This window comes from Colossoma macropomum, unplaced genomic scaffold, assembly GCF_904425465.1.
Source record: "Colossoma macropomum unplaced genomic scaffold, Colossoma_macropomum, whole genome shotgun sequence".
Taxonomy (NCBI): Eukaryota; Metazoa; Chordata; class Actinopteri; order Characiformes; family Serrasalmidae; genus Colossoma; species Colossoma macropomum.
Genome location: NW_023494807.1, coordinates 23,044,750 through 23,066,563, shown reverse-complemented (window position 1 = coordinate 23,066,563; position 21,814 = coordinate 23,044,750). Strand labels below are relative to the sequence as shown.

Here is a 21,814-nt window from a genome sequence, read left to right as displayed (position 1 = left end):
CAGACCCATTAAAACAGAAAGCCCAAGCAGACAAGAAACTTCAAACGCCAGACTTGCTTGACCTTTAGCTTAATTCGGGCCTGACAATTTAGCTCAAAAACATTTTCTGTCCAAGATCTGAACCGAACATGACCTGACTTACAGTACAAATTTTCTGTCTGACTTTAGTCCAACAAAATACTGTCCAAACTTGACTGTAGCCTGACAAAGTTCTGTCTGCTTCCAACTGTACTGCCACAAAACTCTGAACATGACTGTAATCTGATAAATTTCTGTCCAAATTAGACTGTAGCCTGACAATATTTTGTCTGAACCTGACTGTACACTGACAAAATTCTCTCTGAACTCAACTGTAGCCCAACCAAATTTTGCCTGGACTTGTCTGCAGGCTGACAAAATTCTATCTAAACTCTAACATAACAAAAACTCTGCATTCCTAATAATACCATGTGTTAGAAGAGCTTGTGGCGACAATGCTTATAGTCATCAAATTGTAAAGTCAAAGGTATGAGCTAATTATCTAATTACATTTGGCTATGAGAAACCCATATGTGAAACTTGAAATTAATATGAGCTCAGCAACTCTTTGAGAAATGATGTCTGAACCCATATGAACCCAACCCAACCCAATGTGAATAACTGGATCCGGTTTGAACAAATATTTCAAGCTCTAGCCTGAACATCCCCCCATTCTCAACACCCTCTATCACTCTCCACAGTGCTCTAGACACATCATCACCCATCTCTGCCCTGCCCTGTCTGGCCACAGTGTCAGACCACGCGAGATTCCAGTCCCAGAGCCAGCGGCCTGCTGCCGTGCCGTCCGTCACTTTTTCCCTTTGCTTCTACAGAGATTCGGCTGCTGATGGTTTTCTCAGGGCTTACCGCACCGCCTTCCGTGACCAGTCCACTGAGACAGAAAAATAACTCCAAATGTGCGTGCCTTTGTTGAGTGCAGCGAGTCAAGTGACCTATGTTTGCTTTTGCAGATCAAAACAGCTGAATTCCTTTAGACTGACTCCATGGTAAGCAGTCATGTTAAACTATGGCTTTGTGTGAAACGCTCCTTTAACTCAAAACATTTTTGTTTGTGGGCAATGGCATGAGTCAGGTTAAGGAGAAGGCTCACCGTCAGAAATTTTACATGTTGACTTGCTTTGAGACTTAACACAGGGTGAGACTATGGATGTCTGAACAGTTTCAGGTTATTTACATAGTGTAAATCAAACTACAGCCTAAACCAGGGGTCGTCAATTGGGAGCCCGTGGTCTAGATGAGGTAAGGTATTTCATCGGACTGAATCAAACACTTGAAAAAGTCTGTGAGTATGAGCCAGTGCTGTTTCTGTAGCAGTTCTGTGTTACAGTTTATCCAATTTGAAGCTTTCATGTAAACGAGTTGGCCGAGTCAGCTTATCGGAACAGAGACTGCAGGGCTAGAAATCATAAATATAAAGAAAATATAGCTTTTTAGTATTATTTACCATTTCTGGTCTTACAAAAAATGGTCAATGATGAAAACTGAGTTTTTAAAAATGAATGAACAAAGACACTTTATACAATTACATGCTTCCAACTTTGTGGCAACAGTTTGGTGAAGGCCCTTTCCTACTCCAGCATGGTTTGACTAGTATGTTGTGGAGGAACTCCAGTGGCCTTCACAGAGCCCTGACCTCAAACTCACTGAACACCTTTGGGATGAACAGGAACGTCGATTGTGAATCAGGCCTTCTCATTCAACATCACTGCCTGACCTCACAAACGCTCTTTTGACTAAATGGGCACAAATAACCACAGACACACTCCAAAATCTTGTGGAAAGCCTTCCTAGAAAACTGGATACTGTTATAGACATAAAGGGAGTCCAACTCAGGCCCATGATTTTGGAATGAGATGTCCAGCAAACTCATATAGATGATCAAGTGTCCACATACTTTTGGCAGTATAGTGTAAAATAAACTCAACATGCAAGGTCCAAATGTGTGCTTGTCTATTTTCTGACATCAAAAAGCATAAAATGTTAGGAACAGCTGTTGTTATTAATTTTGTAATGTTAATTTTTTATTTAATTTATTTTTTAAAAGACTTTTTTTCTTTTTATTTCAATATGATTTCCTCTATCCATCTATCTATCTATCTATCTATCTATCTATCTATCTATCTATCTATCTATCTATATATATTTTTTTCTTTTTTTTTCATACAAAACCATTTGCCATACCATTTTAAAATGCTTATTAGATTTTTCTAGAAAGTATTTTCAAAATAAAATAGTTCATTAAAATATTTTTGATGTGTGTTATTTTATTAGTTGCCTGGACAAATATTAATGGTTAAGCAGTAACAACCAGTGTCATCATTGACGTATGTTAGTTTGTTTTTTCAGCAAGACATTTGCTGTAACTCGATTTTTGAATTTTTGAAATTTTAGTTGAATACCCCAACCTTAACTATCATGCTCATTCCCAGTATTAAATTGAAGAAGAAATTCTGGTGGTAAATTTAAATAACAAACAAGGGTTCCAGAAAAATAACATGAAAAAAAAATAACAGGAAAAAAAAATAATTTCCTATGTGTTTAAATCAGATTTAATTCTGTAACATTCCTCCATAAAAGGCTAAAACAAAGAGTTGTGATATTAATAGCAATTAGGTCAGGTCCGTTTTTATAAAGTCCCATCCATTTTTTGTAAATGCTGGTGAATAAAAATATATAATATTTAAAATTAAGCCCTTCCTTTGTTTCAGGAAAAAATCTGTATGACTGCCCCAGATTCGATTGGATTCATATGCATCATGTTTGGGCCCATTTTGTGTTAATAAGTGAATTTTTCAGAATAAACACCTTCCTTTGTGTTTCAAAGCAGGGTTGGCAACATTATGAGCTGTCCAATTTAATCATTTGTTTTCATTTCAGCATGTTCATCATTAACTGCAGTGCAGAATCATCCTAAGAGCCCTGTGGTCACCATGTCTGGAAGCGAGATGAGCAAAACTAAAGATGAGCAAAAATAAATTTTCAGTAGCTGTTCCACTGAGTTGTGCCCTCTACTGGTTGCAGCGCAGAACTGTATCCCTTCTCAGGCCCCCATCCTCCCACCGCTGCCTGCCTTTGCGTGTTCACAGCACACAGATACATTCACCGGTGACTCAGGGGGAAAATCTGGGAAGGAATTTGGCCTGGAGTCAATTCATTAGCTTAGCCCCGCCCTTTCAGCGCCCCCCACACCTAACCCGGAAATCAGCAGAAATGGAAGAGGGAGGGAGAAAAACAGAGAGAGGGAGAGAGAGAGAGACAGAAATAGTGTCAGCTGACAGAAGCTTCACAGTCACGCAAGCCAAGCATCTGTCAACCTGCTTCTTCTCAGTGACGAAGCGCTGGCGTCTGTTCAGACGATTGCGTGCGAGCTAGCATGCCACGTTAACCCATGAAGAAATTCAGTAAAGCAACAGCTATTACAAAATGATGATGACACACAGGAAAACACTTAATGCTCTCTGTACAGGTTAGCAAGACAAAAAATAAAGGCATTTTCATATTATATTGTTCTGGATTTCAACAGTATTAAAAATAAATCCTCTATACATAGACTGCAGATGCTCAGATTTCTAAAAGAAATCTTTACTACATGAAAATAAAATATAGCTTACAGTAAAGATTAAGGTCTGGGGTAGGTTTATGCACAGAATTAAGCTTTCATTTGATTAAATAGTGTTCCAATGATTAATAAAAATGTATGCGTAACACAGCCATTGAGACGTAAACAGTAATTCAGAATGGTTTAATGTAAAATTGCTCATTTCTAAAGACACTTATAGAGTCAGGATTGTTCACAGTGGTGTTGACTGGCACCAGACATCTAAAAACTAATGCTTGTAAAAGCTACATCTCAAAAAACTTTTAAACAAAATGGTTGTAAATGGTTCCTGACACTCAGAACAGTCTTTGATGCTAGTTTTGTGAGGGTTTGGGCCTAAAGCATATTTTTAAAATCCATTCATGGTGGTACATGCAGAGAGTTCTAAGGCAATATAAAACCAAAAGAATATTTTCCGAGATTTACAACTATTTACCATCATCAACATATAAAAACTCAGAAGACACATGTATGATCACTGGTGGACATTGCAACCTCTGGTTCTTATCACCACCACTACAGAGAAATCTGAGCTGCTAAATTTCTCTACAATGAACCATTTCATATCAAACTGCTCGATTTTTCTTCCTCAGTAATTGACAGTTATTTTGAAAAATCTAAACAAAGATATTCAGCGGGATTTCACGGGTGGTGATTCAACTGCATCAGTTTTGAAATGTAAGAATCAACTTTAATAAATTGTAAAAAGATTAAAATAAGTATACACTTTTTTAAGCACAATCAAATTTTGGGCTATTTTTTAAAGAACTGTTATTTTTAAAAATAATATGTAGTATTTTTTGTATTGTTTATATTCCACTTCTGTAAAAACAGTTTCTCCAGTCACATTTGCAAATGAAGTAGGTTTTATTCATAATTGAATTGTTAAGGTCATTAATTTACACTCCTAGAACAGAGTAACAGTCAACACTGTAATCATTTAAATCCTTTTTAATAAGAAATGTAAAATATCCATGTTTCCTTATTTATGAAACTTTGATGCAATTTATAAAAGTGTCACTGTGTGAAGAACATGTTCATAGATTCACATCTGCATTCCATTTTTATTATTTAAATCAAAGTGGAATTCCACCAACTTCAAAATTTCTGCATATTTCAATGGTTAATTTGTGAATAAAATCATTGAGAGAGGTTTGGTGTGAAATGCTCGTTTTAGAGAAACTTACTGAATCAGAATTGTTCACAGTGGTGGTGAACCATACGTCTGAAGAGTTTAATGCCTCTAAAAGCTCCCTCACAGAAAGTTATTACATGAAATGTCTATTTCTATGCCTGAGACATTGTTTTTTGTTTTAAGAAAGTTATGAGATTTTGGCCTAAAAGGTATTTTTAAAAGCCATTCATGTTGGAGAGTTACATGCAGGGTGCCATACTGAATTTAACTAAATTACAGTCAAATGAAATTGTTTTGAGGTCACAGATTTACACCCCTAACACACAGTATTAAAAATGATATTAAATTATATATATATATGTGTACGATAATATATCGTCATTGTCGGATGAAAACCTACGTTACTTTTAATGTAAGTCAATGGAACCAGACTTATTTTCAAGTCATTTTGGGTCGTTTCTTTTGGTCCATTTTCCATGAAATTTCACAACAATGTAAAGGCCAATAGGCATTTTCAGATTATGTCAAAAACTGAAAAATGTGTTCCGACAGCAACAAGATATATATATATATATACTACATATATATATATATATATATCCACTGCTACTATATATACTACATTTAAAAAAAAAAATTGTTGATGTAAATGGATAACAGGGCGGCACGGTGGCGCAGCGCTGTCGCCTCACAGCAAGAAGGGCCTGGGTTCGATTTGCACCCGGTCCTTTTTGTGTGGAGTTTGCATGTTCTCCCTGTGTCTGTGTGGGATTCCTCCGGGTACTCCGGCCTCCTCCCACAGTCCAAAGACGCATTCTTGTATGTACAAAGCCCACTGCCAACAATGTATATCATGAAAAAAAACCCTTCATTTACAGAGGAGCAGGCAAACAGATCACTATTCACTATCACTCTTTCCCTATTTATGAATCTGCGTGCAATTTAAAATAATAATAATATTAATAATGATAATGATTTTAATTTATATAGCACTTGTCATGCCAGTGGCAGATCAAAGTGCTTTAAAAAAGTGGCTATTTTCCATAGAATATGTTCTTAGGTTAGCATCTGTATCTCCATTTTTACTGGATTAGTGTGAACTAGATGTCTAATAAGCCAGTGCATATCCATATAACAATACACGTCCCACTGCATGCTGCCATTATAGTGTCTATGGCACACTGGCATGGGAATGCACACAATCTATAAATGCCTTTCTCACGCACAAGTGAGCTCAATTTGGAAACACTGACATACATACACACACACGTATACATCAGTAAACTGCACGGAAAGGGTTTGGGGGCAGTACGAAAAAAATGTAACTGCGATTAATCTTTCAAAATTCATGCTATAAATTTGAGCCTGAGTCACGCAAGCTGAGTGCGTTTCTATTGGAGGAAAAAAATCTGCTGCTCTGGATTACTGAGAAGTTTAAAAAAAAAACAACAAAGGAAACAGCATCTCTTACTGGACGTCCCAATTCTATACTGAGAGAATAATATGCAACATGTGATCCAAATATTCACTTCCTTCTTCTTAATAACAGACAGGACCAGGAATTTGTCTCACAAATACTTGTGAAATATTTGCCCTTCTCACAAACCTAACATATGTACAGTACACAGTCAAAACAAAACCCTGTATATCTGATATGCCATTCATTTCAATAACTTCTTTATAGGAGAATAATGCAATGTAATGTAATGATATTATATGGCACATTTCTGTTGGTCCATTCATTCACTTTTCACAAGATGTAAAAAGCAGCTGGCATTTTCATTTCAATTCTCACACGATTTGCCCTTTATGCTATGATATTAACATTTTATGATGAATGGACCACTAGAAATGGTTCAACACATGGTATAAAATCTCTTTAATGTACATTAAAGTGTTAAGTGTTTTGCTTCTCCCATTAAGTTATTATTTCGGAGATGAAATGTTTTGTTATGATGATATGCAAAATAGTCTCAGAAATAAATCTTTTGACATACAGTAACAGTTTCCCTCTAGGATTTTTTTCAGCAGTGGTGGCAGGCCCACTCCAACAATACAAATACAAATAATATCAATAAAACAAGTAGTGATTTATGTTATTGTGTTCACTTAAGCATTTCCAAATCAAGTATTGATTGTAGTTACTATCCAATCCCTGGTTCAGCAAATCAGTACTTCATTTTGTTAAATAAGTGTGTGCTGATGATACAATCCTGTTTCCAAAAAAGTTGGGATGCTGTGCAAAATGTAAACAAAAGCAGAATGCAATGATATGCAAGTCATGTAAACCCTATATTTAATTGAAAATAGTACAAAGGCAAGTTGAAATTGAGAAATTGTATTGTTTTTTGAAAAATATATGCTCATTTTGAGTTTGATGCCAGCAACACATTCCAAAAAAAGTTGGGACGGGGGTATGTTTACCACTGTGTTGCATAAACTCTTCTTTTAACAACACTCTGTAAGCATTTTGGAACCAAGAAGACCAAATGCTGTGGTTTTAAAGGTGAAATGTTTTTCTGTTCTTGCTTGATACAAAGTTTCAGCTGCTCAACAGTTTGGAGTCTCCTTTATCGTATTTTCGTTTCATAAAGTGCCAAATGTTTTCAACAGTGACAGGTCTGGACTGCAGGCAGGCCAGTTGTAATATGTGCATGCTGTTGTAATATGTGCAGCCATGCTGTTGTAATATGTGCAGAATGTGGCTTGACACTGTCTTGCTGAAATAATCAAGGCCTTCCCTGAAAAAGACGTCATCTGGATGGCAGCATATGTTGCCAAAACATGTATGTATTGTTCAGCATTAATGGTGCCTTCACAGATGTGATAATCACCCATGCCATGTGCACTAATGCATCCCTAACGGGGTTGTAAAATTCAACAAACTAATGTGATGGCTAGAGGCATCAAGGAGAAATCTGACCAGATCAAACACCACTTTTCAAAAAAAACAAAAACAGGAAACGCTTGTTACTTCTTACTATGTTTGTTTCTTGTATTTATTCTAACGTTACATGTTGTTTTTAGAAGTGAAAACACACTTACTGCTGAAGCAGACTTCCACAGTGCAAGGAAAATGCTTGCATTTGCTCCTTTACAAAAAAAAAGTGACCAGAATGGACATGAGTGACCAGAACACTGATGTGAGTGACTTCATTTTGTGCATTCAGTATGTTTAAATACAAAAGTACAGGTTTTTTTTTGTGTGGAATTGTAAAAATCAAACGCTCCTATTTTGACAGGGCACAACAAGAAAATCTAGCTAACCTGTGTAGCTTACAAGTCTAATATTTCAAGTAGTGCAAGTTAGAAACTCATGTTTTTTTTGTCTTTGCTGCAGCCTCATGGCAGTGAATGTAAATCTTAATTTTTTTATACACTCCAAAAGAGTTTGTTTCATTGTGCACTGCCCCACATTTGCAACACACTGCCCAGTAGTATTAGCCAATACGGATCCAAATTAAAGCCAAGTATTCTGAGTGCAATGTTTAAACTAGCTACTAAAATGGTTGCTAAACAGAATCAACCAGCAGATAACAGGCCTTTTAATATAACAGATAAATCTTCCGAAAGGAGTGTTTCATTTGATTGCACCGAAAACTTCAAACTAGGGGAAAAGTTTTTTGTTGGTAAGCACTTTGTCAGTGCTGTTTTACAATACAGTGCAAAGCAGCCTGCATACTCACACGCAGGTCCTTTCAAGGAGTCAGATAAATTGGCTCAGATCACCAACATGATCCAACTCTTTCATCTCCAAAAAGTTAGCAATATTATCTGTCATTTAATTATCGAAAAGTCTTACTCTACTTTGTAAATTACAAGAACAAAAAATGCACTGTGTTATAATATTTCAATAAATATGTATCTAGAAATGACTAAAAAAATGACTATCAAGATGTTACAGTAAGAAATGCCCAGCAAACAGGCCACGATAAGAAGAACTGCTGGTACAAAGACACATTTTGTGTTGTTGATTAGATAAAAGACAGAAACAAAGATAAAATGTTTAAAAAATACAAAAAGGGGAAAAACTTCACACATTTTGTTTTCACATATTTGTCTGTGTGTTCCTGTTTATTTCAAACAAAGAGCACCAATCTCCTTGACAAAAAACCTCCCTGTACTGTATCTAAGGGATCGTGCATGATTGACAATGTCTTTAAGAGTGTGCTTATAGTACATTACACACTCTGTTCATCCTTAGCAAATCTTATGTCTAAAACTTTAATTGTCACTCTAAACATGTAAAGAGATTCTAAAGAGTACTAGAAAAGGCTCTTAAAACATCTACCTTAAAATACACTCAACATGTCAGTCACTTTCGCATCCTCCTTCTTCATCCGGCAGCAGTCACGCTACAGGATGCTACCAGTCTACTGCACTGCACATTAACACGACAGTGGTGCACATTAATATTGCTGTAGGTGTATGCATGTAACAAAAAGCCTAAAATGGTTACACTGCTGAGTAAAGTCAGCAAATCTAAAGTCCAAATGTAGGTGTCACTGACTGAATGCTCCACACGAAGGATGTTCATCTGCTGTCATACTGTCATATCAAACCCCCCTAACTCTAACTCTAACCTAATTTTTTCAGGTTTTCCTTTTGTAGACTACTTGGAAATGTCAGTCACCCTTCAAATTGTGTTAACATTTGCATGGTCAATAGAATTGGTCCAAAATTACGTAGAATAAAATCTTACCTTAACATACATTAAGGTTAAGAACGTTTTTCCTTCTTCGTTGTCGTTTTGAATATATGAGATTTTGATATGCTTTGTTATTTGTTATGAGTTGATAAGCAAGTATTGTTTTAAAATGTGATCCCAACAGAATTCAGTGTCATTTAACATACACAAAGTAAACAACCTTTTTACTTACCAAACCCACCGGTGAACATATACGTGTCTTCTGAGTTTTTATGTAATGTTGATGATGGTAAAAAAGTCTTCTTTGGGTACTATTTTTCCTTACAATGCCCTGCATTTATCTCTCCATTGATGGATGTTAAAAAAATATGTTTTTTGCCAAAACTCAACACAAAACTACTGCAAAACAGTCACTCATAATGAAGACACTGTATCTCTAGAATGGTGTTTAGGTCTTAACTATTCAATTAGGGCAGAAATAAAAAAGATGCAATTCCCCTTTAACATTCATTAAAGTTAAGAATATTTTGACCTTCTTCCATAGTTATCATTTTATAGTTATTTGTCTGTTTGGCTACAAAAGTCCAGTGCAGAGTGTACTTGGAGTAATAGAGTCTTATATACATTTTCATGTGCATAAAAATGTAGAATTGTGGAGTGATCAAATAAAACCATGAAGAAAATGTAGCCGTCTGTATGTTCATGTTTAATTCTCATGAATGGATAAGTGAAGGCGACTGTTCAAATTAAATTTGTTTACGGAGTTCAGGTGCGTCTGGAGAGTGTGTGTGCGCATGTATACAGTTTGTCACATATTAAAATAATACTTATATATCACCACTATTTTAAAAAAAAACTTTATCTCAGAGATGATAGCTTCATGATAGAAGGGAAAAAAATAAGTAACACCATTTTGTTTAATAAACCATTAATTGACCATTAATATCTGTGAACAACTCATTGGTTAATAAGAAATTAAAAATGTACAAATGTTTATAAATTAAAGTTTATGTAGTTGTTGATGTATGTATTTATATTTATAAACAGTGCTTGAAGTAACAAGTAACAAAGTAACGTGCTACTGTAATTCGATTACTTTTAGTGGTAATGAGTGATGTATCGAATTACCTCTTCAAATTCACTAATGTACCTGTAACTTCTGTCTTGCGTGAAAATATTATTGGACTATAGCAGAAAAATGCAGCTTATTCCCCCAGTTTATGATCTAATGTCACCCGACCTCTCGGTGGCACAATGAATGAGTGAAGTCATCAGCATTAGTCCACACATTGGCCAAAATGCTGTCCTGGAATTATTTTTCCCTCCTCAAGATCAAAGATATACTGGTGAGTTGTAGTCTATGGGCAGGTGTGAGAACTTTATCTGCATCTGGTAAAACAACATGCTTCTACAAAAGCTATTTGCAAAAGAGTGCTACCACCGCTAACCAAGGAGCCACTCCATCCAAACAGCCAAGGCCTGATCTCAAACCCAAGAATTTATCTGCAAGCCAAAATCTGTGAGCCAGGCAGAACTAAACAGACTGACTGCCAGGTATGTTGTCGAAGACATGCAATCTATGTGTCAACAGCTAGTGTGTCAACATTTAGAAGTAACACAAATGTTACTTTCCCCAGTAACTAATTACTTTTGAAAGTCAATGAAAAATAATTGAAAATGAGTGAAAATTAGTTTCTGTAAACAAGTCTCCTGAAATGGAAGCTGTAATAAAGGCAAAAACTGGACAGTAAATACTAAATATTTTTAGGCTTCTGTGTAATTTTCTGTTATTTATGTTTCCTGTTTTTTTCCTGATGCTGAAAAATGAATAACTTGTGCTTAGTGGCCATTAAATAAATGTTAGAGTGGCCTCTGACCTTTGCACAGTACTGTATTACATATTTGTTTCATAGAGATTACTAAATAACTCATGACAGTTACTTGAATATACACTTACTAATTACTTAATAATAGGCCTAGAGTGTAAGGGATTCATGCAAAAGGTTAATAACTACATTCCTGATATGAGACGACATGTTTGAGGCACATTAACCTCTACGGAGCAAGACAGACAGAGAGTAGGAGAGTGATGAGCTTGCATGAGTGCAGCGCTGCTGTGTTTGAGCGCCTGTGATTTCTCCTGATTTATGTTAGATGTGACAGCCTCCCATCAGGAGGGGAGGGAAGACAGAAGAGGTAAGAAAGGGAGCTGTTATACAAAATGAGCATGCCTGGGGAAGTGCATGTGCATGTGTTTGCATGTGTGTTAAGTGAGGGATTCCCAATCTGAGATAATCTTTAACCTGCATGACTCCTTCTGTGTGTGCAAACAGTGTATGTCAGAGCGTGTGAGTGTGATGGCTGCGTGAGTGAGCAGTAAGCTGTGTGTAGCGCTCTGTTGAATAGGAAGAGACAAGGTCAATGAGGCCTGAACACTTCATGTAAAAAGCCTACTGGGTGACTGCCTCTATAGCGTTCACTCTCACTGATCTGCCGTACAGTGCCTAACACACCACTACAACACATACAGAGGCTAGGGGTGGGCCATGTGATACATTATCGTTATCATGATCAATTACCACTCAATACACATTTCTGAGTATATCATGGGTAGTTTGACATTGGATTTTTTTTAAAAACATGAAATATGCCATAACTTTTGCATAGGCCACATTTTATGTTTTTTTCCCCCAAATATGTTATATTCAGCAAATAAACAGTAATTGTGCATTACAGTGTGCAGAAGTGTGCTCTTTGTAGAGGATGCGTTTTTCACTTAAAACTGTGAACTTAACTGATTTTCACTTAAAAAAAAAAAAATCTTGTAAATCAATATTAGAAAAACAAAAACAAACAATAACAGACTTTTCAACTCTTCCGGAAAAAAAATATTACACATAAAGACAACATTGCTGAAAATAACAAAATAAAACAACAAATCTGAGTTTGGTTGTAATTTAATTCAAATTTTACTGTTAATGTTTAAAAATCTGACAGTTCTCATCATCATTCTAAGTAAAGCCATGTGTCTACTTTAAAAGCTGAATAAAGGTAACAAACAGGCAGAAACAGGTTCTGATAGGACATATGTGAATGGTCTGCAGACTTTTTCTGACAAAACCAGAGCTCCAAACGTAGATGTTTTGCAGCACAGATAGACAGTAATCATGGAATGTCAATAGAAATGAAAGGTAGTGAAGTTGAAGCTGTTGCTTACAGACAGAGAGACTGGTTTACAGCCTTCATTCTCGTAGCTCCTCCATTTTAGCTTATAGCAACATGTAATATGAACAGTGTGGGCAAAGTCTCATCAAGGTAATGACAAAGAAATGATACACTGTGCAGCCCTAGTGTACAGGAACAGCAAATCCAGAATACAAGTAGCTGATTGGATGTCAGCTCATTATGCTATTACCTTCTTTTTCTTCTCCTAATCTTCCTTAAATAGTTTTACAACCATTAAAAAATCATCTTTTAATCACTGGCCTTTCATGGACTTTTTAAATGTGGCACTGCTGTTTTGCTGGTGCTTTTTGCACATTCAAGAGAAAGAAAAGCTAGAAAAGCTAAATGTCATAATGCACACTGTGTATCAAGAAACTGTCTTCAAATATTGTGATGTAATATTTCTGCTGTATTAACCACCCTTAACAGATCCACGCCCTCAGACTTTCTGCTTCCTTTTAAATAAAGAAACGCTCCCAACTAGACCAAAAAAAAACCCACAATGTCTTTCCTTTTTGTTTCTCAGAAGGTGCATGCCTCTCCATTGATTCACTCTAAATACAAGGCCAAAACCTCCAGATGGCCTCTTAAAGGCAGGTGGATGGGCAACTTTTCGCTGTGGCACAATTCCACCCAGCAGTGACCCGCAAGGCGCATTTCACCACTGGGTTGTTTTGATGAGGAGATGGAAATAAAAACCAGGCCTGCTTTCGACAGTCGACGTTCAATTTACGAGCAGATGTGTGTTTATGCCCCAGCTAGATTATGTAGAGAGGAACGGAATGACTCTGTTGCCAAACACTGCATTTGCACCAAACCTCATGGTTTTAACTTTCCTTCACACTCCTTCTAGAAACCTGGAGCCCTGATCAAGTACTCAGACAGACAAATGATACATCAGGGAGCTGCCTGATAGAAGTCTGTGCTGGTCTTGCTCTGAAATGAGGTAATACAGCTTGTTATATTTAGTATGAAAGGCAAATTTATTCACTAATGGACTTAAATAGGTAAGACTGAAAGTATTCAAAACAGTTGCATTTAAGCGGTGAACCTGACTGTGTTAACACTAGGTACTGAATGGAGGCCTTTAGATTATGTTGATTAGAGTTTTAATTGGGCCTGAAATTTTGAACAGAGCCCAGACACAGCAAGAGAATATTCTCTGCCCAGGTCTGCCCCACCCACAACAGAATCCAAACCTGACTGTATCTCGACTAAATGCTTTCTGAACTCAACTATACTCTAAATTCTGTCTGAACTTGACTACAGAATGACAAAACTCTGTCTGAAGCAGACTGTAGCTTGACTAAATTCTCTCTGAACTTATCTGTAGCCCATCAAAATTCTATCTGTAGTGCGACTGCAGCCCAACAAAATCCTGTCTGAACTCAACTGTAGCCCAACAAAATTCAGTCTGAACCCAACTGTAATTTGACAAAATTCTGTCTAAATCTGACTGCAGTCTTACAGAATTCTGTCTGAACACGACTGTAGACCTACAATTTCTTTCTGAACTTAACTGTAATCTGACAAAATTATGTATGAACTCGACTATAATCTGACAATATCCTGCCCGAATCCGACTGTAATTTACAAAATTCTGTCTGAATCTGACTGTACTCTTACAAAATTCTGTCTAAACTCAACTGTAATTTGACAAAATTCTGTCTGAACTCGACTGTAGACCTACAAATTTCTTTATGAACTCAACCGTAATCTTGCAAAATTCTGTCTGAACTCGACTTTAGGTCAACAAATTTCTTTCTGAACTCAACTGTAATCTGACAAAATTCTGTCTGAACCCGACTGTAGCCCAACAAAATTCTGTTTGAATCCAAGCTGTCTGATAGACATCTGTGCTGGTCTTGCTGTGAAATGAGGTAATACAGCTTGTTACCTTAAGTGAAGAAGGCAAATTTATTCACAAAGGGACTTAAATAGTTAAGACTGAAAGTATTAAAAACAGCCATATTTAGGCGGTGGACCTGACTGTCAACACTAGGTAGACCAACAAAATTCTGTCTGAACAAATATAATTTGACAAAATTCTGTCTGACCGCGACTATAACCCAACAAAATTCTGTTCCGACATGACCCATACCCCTTATGGACATCTCAGTGTCAACAACATGAGCGAGATGAGACCAGTGACACCCCTCAAACCGTTTCTGCAGAAGGGTGCATGATTGTAAATTACAGTTCTGCACTCCACTAACTGCCTTGGGTCAAGGCATTATGGTACAGCCTTGGGAGAGATGGGAGACCAGAACAGAGGCAGTTAACAGTGAAAGGCCATTTCCTAAAGCAGCAGTTTTCAACCTTTTCCACCTCAAGGCCCACTTTTTTATGATGTGGAAGCACAGTGGCCCAAAAGAAATAAAAACTTGTTCGAATAAAAAGTTACTTTTCTTTCATTAAGTGCTGACCATAAAAATCTGAGACCTGTCCATTTGAATCACAGAAACCTTGTACTGAAATTGTGAAAAACCTGTAATAATGTTAGAAAAAAGAGATAAAACATCAAATGTTTAAAGTAGGTATTTTTCAGGACACATTTGGACTGTGATGTTGTCCACTTTAGAACCTGCAGTCCCTCGTGTTAGCATGGTCAGCCCCAACCCCTTGGTATCTGCTTTGTTATGACTGCTTTATTAATCTGAATTTAACAAATCAGGATTTAACAATGCTTGGCGAGAAAATACGTTGAGGTATCCATGTGTGAAAATCAAATGCAAAAGCTTTACTATAATCTTATTGCTTGTCTACTGTTATTAGCAGCAACTTGTACTGCAGGAACAACACAAATATTAGTAAAGTCAGACGCTGGCAAGGCAGATCATGCAGACAGTACAGCGCTGTCACGCTGCTAGAAGAAGAAAGCATGTTCTGATGTTGAATTTCCTCGTTTGGTATGGATCACTGGAAAAGATGCATTCCTGAAGCGAACAGCAGTGAACCAAGGTTCACATAGAAACGAAGCACATATGTGTTGACCCAAGTACGGGTGGAGTGTTCACACAAACTGCCAAAAAGGACTGAACTAAAGAAAAAGTCTGATAGAGCCACACCTATCAAGGTAGTTGTAAAAGCGCCTGAGGAACATCTCTATCTCTGGCTAGCTAACGTTAACTTGCATGTCCGCGGCTGTGTTGTCTCAAACTGATGATGGTTGATTAGCCTACTTCTACTTATATTACTTATAATTTAAGAAATATTAGATTTTTTTAACTTACTTATTATTAAGCGACTCACTTGTCCACTTATTTTTTAAACTTTTAGATTTTTTATTTTCAAATGTTATTATTAATTACAGTGCTGTTATCAGCCTGCTACAAACTGCTGCATCCCCCTGAGTCTGGGCCTGTGGACCCCTAGAGAGTGCCTTGCAGCTCTGTGGTCCACAGCCCAGCGGTTAAGAAACCCTGTCCTAAAGCATACAAATGACCAAGTGAAAGCACTTCCACAAGCATTTACATTGTTCTGTTTTTACAAAAAAAAAAAACAGTTCAGCCCCATTTTTTTAATCTGCATCCACTCCCAAAAACTTAAAAAAGCTAAAACGGTCTGTTACGAGATTGATATTTCAATTAGAGTTCAATTACTCATTGTAAAACTTAGATGACAGCATTTTGGGCCTAATGGCCAGACATGAAAAGATGACATCATGTATGTCATAAAACTGTTTTAGCTTATGAAATTATTTTTTCTGTTCTGCAACATAATGGGTCCCTTGCGAAACACAGCCTGACCATGCAAACAAAAGTTTATAAGGTTATTCCCACAGCTAGTGTGTATTACACCAGTCAAGAGCTGTGCTTTTGCTCATCTACTCACACTGTCTGTTAAGTCTCACACATGGCTGAGCAAGCTTAGATTTTACTGCACAGACCAAAAAAATGAGAACTTCTCAACCTGAGTGAGGTATGGAGGCAGCTATAGCTTTACACTCTGTCAAGGGTCAAGATGTAAAGTGTTATGTGGTTGTGCATAAACTGAGAGAGAGCATGTAATGACAGCGAGCAAGAAGGTGCGTGAGAGAGAGATATAGTGTAGACATAGAGGCAATGTTTTTCTTTCATACTTGAATATTTTGTACTTTTCACTTTATTCTTACTGCACTTCACCTTTAATAAGCTATTATTAATAACACTTAAGCCCTTTGTTTTAATTGTGCTTTTTTCGCTTATGTACTTTGTACTCCCTTTTAAATGTCTGTCTTTATTGTTTTTCCACTCTTAAGCACTTTGTCTTGATTTTTCCTTATAATATTCCTTTTTGCTTATATTTATGCAAAGCACACTGACTGTGAATTGTGTATGAAAATGTGCTGTATAAAGAAACTTGCCTTGCCTTTTTGTAGAAACATTAAAGAGTTTTGCACACTTTATTCAGTATGTTGCCACTTTGCACTTTTTAGTGTTATGGTGTAACATGCAGCGATAAAAGCATGGCGTAATCTGATATTAATTATTTATCACTCATATCTTATTGAAACAAGCAGAGCAATTGTTTGGGAAGTGCAGATTCCAAACTTTCAATCCAAACCACATTTGCGTTTGTAAGTAGAAAAGGAGATATTTTGTTATGATTTGAGTCTGATGAAAAGAAATGTTACGTCAATACAGAATGTAAACACAGCTCACTCACTGTGTAATTAATTTTGTAATTACATCGTTATATTTGAATACTATAGCAAAAGCTTATAGCATAACTCTAAGGTTAATCTATTTCTAAATAGAAACTTACATATTTGTGCCCATTAATCAAAAAGTCATATCTACACTACCATTCAAAAGGTTGTGATCACTATTTCTGTTTTATAAAACCATTTAGTTAAAGATACATTCTACAGCGTGATCCAAAAAGATTAATCCGATTTCAAAGCGCCATATTTTTACAATCGTGTAGCGCCTAGGAATCAATCACATACCCATTAAAAGAGGGGGTCATAGAGTTTCTGACTGTCACTTGAAGCTGGGTCCCTTCAGTCTGCGAGGAGATGGCGACCCCTGAGCAGAAAGCGTTTTGCGTTCTCCACTTCAATAAGAGTGAATCCATCATAACTGTGCAATGTGATGATTTTGTCGGCAGTGAACCTCCAACAGCTCAGAGCATTTGTCGTTGGTTCCACAACACTGGATGATCTCCGAAATCACACTGAAAGAGCTGTGAGTACAGTGACACCCGACATGCTCAATTGGGTATAGGATGAATCCGCATTGATGTTGTCTGTACAGCTGAAGGAGGTCATGTTGAGCACTTGTAAAATTACATAATAAACTTTATGCTCACGTAAACTATTTACAATTTACTGCATTGTTCTGTAACGATAGTGAAATAAATCATTTTGAAATCAGATGAAACTTCTTGAATCACCCTGTATAATATGAATCTATAAAGATGCTACTACTGTACTAAACCTTATATGTCTCAGCTGTAAAAATGAAGAAGTAATATGTACAGATTAGTGAATAGTGCTATATGACTGAGAAAGCTGCATAACTAAGAAAGAATTTATAATAAAATTAACATCCAGAATGCCTCATATAAAAAAAAAATTAAGGCAGACAGCATATCAAGGAATTACTGTAAATAAATTTTACAGTATATTCTTTATAATTTCATAATTTTTTGATGTTCCCTAAAAACTTGAAATAATAAATATAACATTTTAAAAATATGTTCTGCTGTCTAGCTTACACACAGCAAAAAATCTTAAATCTGGTCAATATATCTAATAATTCTCATCATAAGACTGTGTAAGAATATTAAATGATTATTCATCCTATTTTCAGTTTTTTTTAAACTTGTTTAAGTAATTTTATCTAGTGAAAGTCTCTTCTTTAAAATTATGTCAATGGAACAAGACCAGATTAGAATTAGAAACTAGAAAAAAAAATATATATGTAAATACGCATTTAAAAAACAAACCAAAAATATCTAGAAATAAGTGAAATAATCGTATAATATCCTTACAATAATAACATAATGAAAAATCTTATATACATTGACTAGATTTAAGATGTTTTCGGTATCATTTTTGCAGTGTAGTATTTCAACATACACTGTACAAGTTATTACTGAATGAAATAAGATTATACAATACAAATTCCTCATATGTGCAAGTGTACTTGTCCTGTAAGTGATTCAGATTCTTATATGTGAAGAGGAACAGCAGTGTGTGCAGCAGAAGGAGGAGAAGGAGTATGTAGGCTCATTTGTGCAGTGCTGGTCTCCTTCCCCTGATGGACAGATCGTTTTCATAAGCATCTCTGAGGTCAGGGCCTGGTCTGCTACAGTCACGCAAACCCAGCTTTACTTCAGCCTACTACACGAACAGCCTCTTAAAGGGCCAGTGCCACTATTCAGCCTCCAGTGTGTTACAGCTCACTTCAGCTGCAGCCAACTACACTACAGGAAGCTTTCGACCTGCAGCAGGGGGCATTCTGCAGTCAGCCACGGTTACATATTCTTCATAGTCTGGAAGCAGGAGATATTGAGTTTTATGCAATAAACTCCTTTATTGTTTTTGACCGAAGAAGGAAATGGCAAGGGCTCCATGACAAAAGGTTCTCGAGCTATGCCACTGAAAAAAAACACTTATATTTCCTTAAGGAATCATTCAACTGATACATCTTTTCCACCGGTAAAGTGCCAGTGCTCGTGCCAGAGCTGGTGCTGGTTCCCGGTAACTGGCGAACCCATTAAAAACGGGCCAGTTTTCCCACTAGTTTGAGAGCTGAGCCATTACAAATGTGGTTGTGGGCGATTCCTTTTTAAGCTTTTTCAGTTTGTTTATAATTTGCTCTGATGTTCTTCTGAATTCGGTTTTAAGCATCTCATCCTGTTTTCTTGTACACCTTGGTTTTCTTTTGAGAGCTTTCCAGTTTGTCTTGTATTTCTTGCGAAGACCAAGTGACACGTAATGGGGTGGTTTCTTCTGCAGACAGTGATGATACATTTTGCTGCTGCTTTCACCGTTTTCACTCATCATTCTCCTGTTTTTTTGGAAAATGGTGGTGTCAACAACATTTATGTAGTGACGGCAGTGCCACGCCCTACTGCCACTCAAGGGTAGTATGTTTCCAAACCAGCGGGTTTATGGGGCTGGAACGGCACAAGATTTTGCCGGTCGAGAACCAGTGTGTTAGCGGTGAAAAAAAAAAACGGTTCAAGATTTTGGCACTGACACCATGTTGGTGGAAAAGAGCAATAAGTGTTTTCAACTTAATTTTTGAAAGAATATTAAAAGATTCTTTAGGAAGTCCAAAGAGTTTCTTCTATGGCATCATGCCAAAGAACCTGTCAACAAACTGCATTATGGGTATCAGTTGTGCACCAACCAGGATACTGAAGATCAAGGTGGAAGCAATACGGTATAAGAAATGTGGGAAGATAGAGAGAACACACAGGCCAACAGTTTGGTGAAACGGCAATGTTTCTATGTTTTAACAGGACTGTACATTTGTGAATAAGTATGTACATCATAATACACATCACTATTACTAGAAGCATTGCTAAGGATGCATTGGTAAGGACGTGACGGAGAAGGCAGATGTAGTGAGGCTGTATCACTAACTAGGCTAACTACTCTTGTTGATGCTATCCATAAACAGAGAAAATAAGTTTCTCTGACAAACATACTGGCACATCATCCACTGAGGAGAAAACACCTTGTGCAGAAGATGATGAGTCTTCGGTATCTAACATTGTACCATCTGTTTTGTGCTATTGAATTTTTAGATACCTAATGCAAGTGCAGTCACCTAAAAACTAAGCCTACAGCCTTACATTAATTTCAGGCGAAGCCATTTTTTTGTTTGTTTTTTTGTGTTTTCCTTACCTGCAGTTAATCTAATATCTGTTCATTAACAGCTACAGATACTTGTGGGGCTATTTTTGAATAATAATACGTTTTCAAAGATATTTCTCTGTGTACTCCTACATTTTTGTGCAGCACTAGTGCTGTTACCTAAAAAAGTAAGTCCACAGCCCTATTTTGATTTTGGTGGTTAACTCTTATGTGTACTTGAATATCAAAATAAGTCAGAATGCACATCCCTAGTTCTAAAAAGGTGAAAGGTAAACTCTACAAAGTGTTTTACATAAAATACTATGAATACAATACGTCACTTAAAATGTGTGAATGGTTGTCATGCTAAATTGTACCTGATTACACATAAAAAGATAACAAAAACATATGTACCAAATGAAAAAAGTGCCTTTTGGTAGAGTAAGAAAATCTTTAGTCAGGAACAGCCCTAAGAGCTTCGGCAAGACTTGGAGAAGGTTTAGTAAAAGTTAAGCAGATGAGTGAGCAGGATTCTCTCCTCTGTGACCTCTGGTTTATATGACTGGCCTCATGGCTCTGTTTAGCTATCTGTTTGGCATCACAGTGTGACAGGTGATAAATAGAAGGGGGTATCCCTATCAGCACACATACATAAACACAGGCCTACATAAGAAACACAGGCACAGCAGAAACAGAGGCAGACACCAGGAGGCTCAGTGAGTGTCAAAAACAGACCAAACAGCGGTTTGTCTTTCAAAGACAAACCACTTCAAAGACAAACCAAACCCCTAAAATGTTCTCAACCACCATGAGACAGACTTTCAAGTCTTTGCACCACGGGTGTGGGAAGTAGAGGGGCTGCAGCATGTCCAGATTTCAGGATTGCTTAGCTGAATATACTGAACACTTATAATAATAATAATAATAATAATAATAAAAATCTTAGCTCATTTTCCCAAAACTGTCTTAGTATTATTATCTTAACTGGTAGAGAGAGTGTTCACTTTGATGCTCGGTCTACCATTTAAGAATCATCTTTGTTCTAAGATGCTTTTGGGAAAGCCAGCCCTGGAGTTTGTATTTTTATACTCCTAAATTAGATGTGCACTGTTTAAGTTAAAGCTAGATCTTCATTAAAGCCAACCAAACTGCTTCCCTCACCAGTTGACACACTAGGGGCATGTCCCTAAAACACAAGCAGGTTATGGCACAAAGAGTAAAATTAAGGCAGAGCTGTAGGTCAGTTCAGAGCCCCAAAGTGGACACATTTTTTTAACTTTAAAAATCATCTAACATTATAATGTCCTGGATTTTGCGTACATTGTTATTTATTTATTTTTTGGTGTGCGTTCGAATCTCAGCATGGACATGAGACCA

At 36.8% G+C, this 21,814-nt stretch overlaps 1 protein-coding gene across 1 annotated transcript in view; it reads right to left on the bottom strand.

The window, feature by feature from the left end:
• Nucleotides 1-21,814, bottom strand: part of ahrrb (aryl-hydrocarbon receptor repressor b) — a 57,232-nt gene that overhangs the window by 15,855 nt on the left and 19,563 nt on the right. The gene's annotated exons all lie outside the window — the stretch shown is intronic.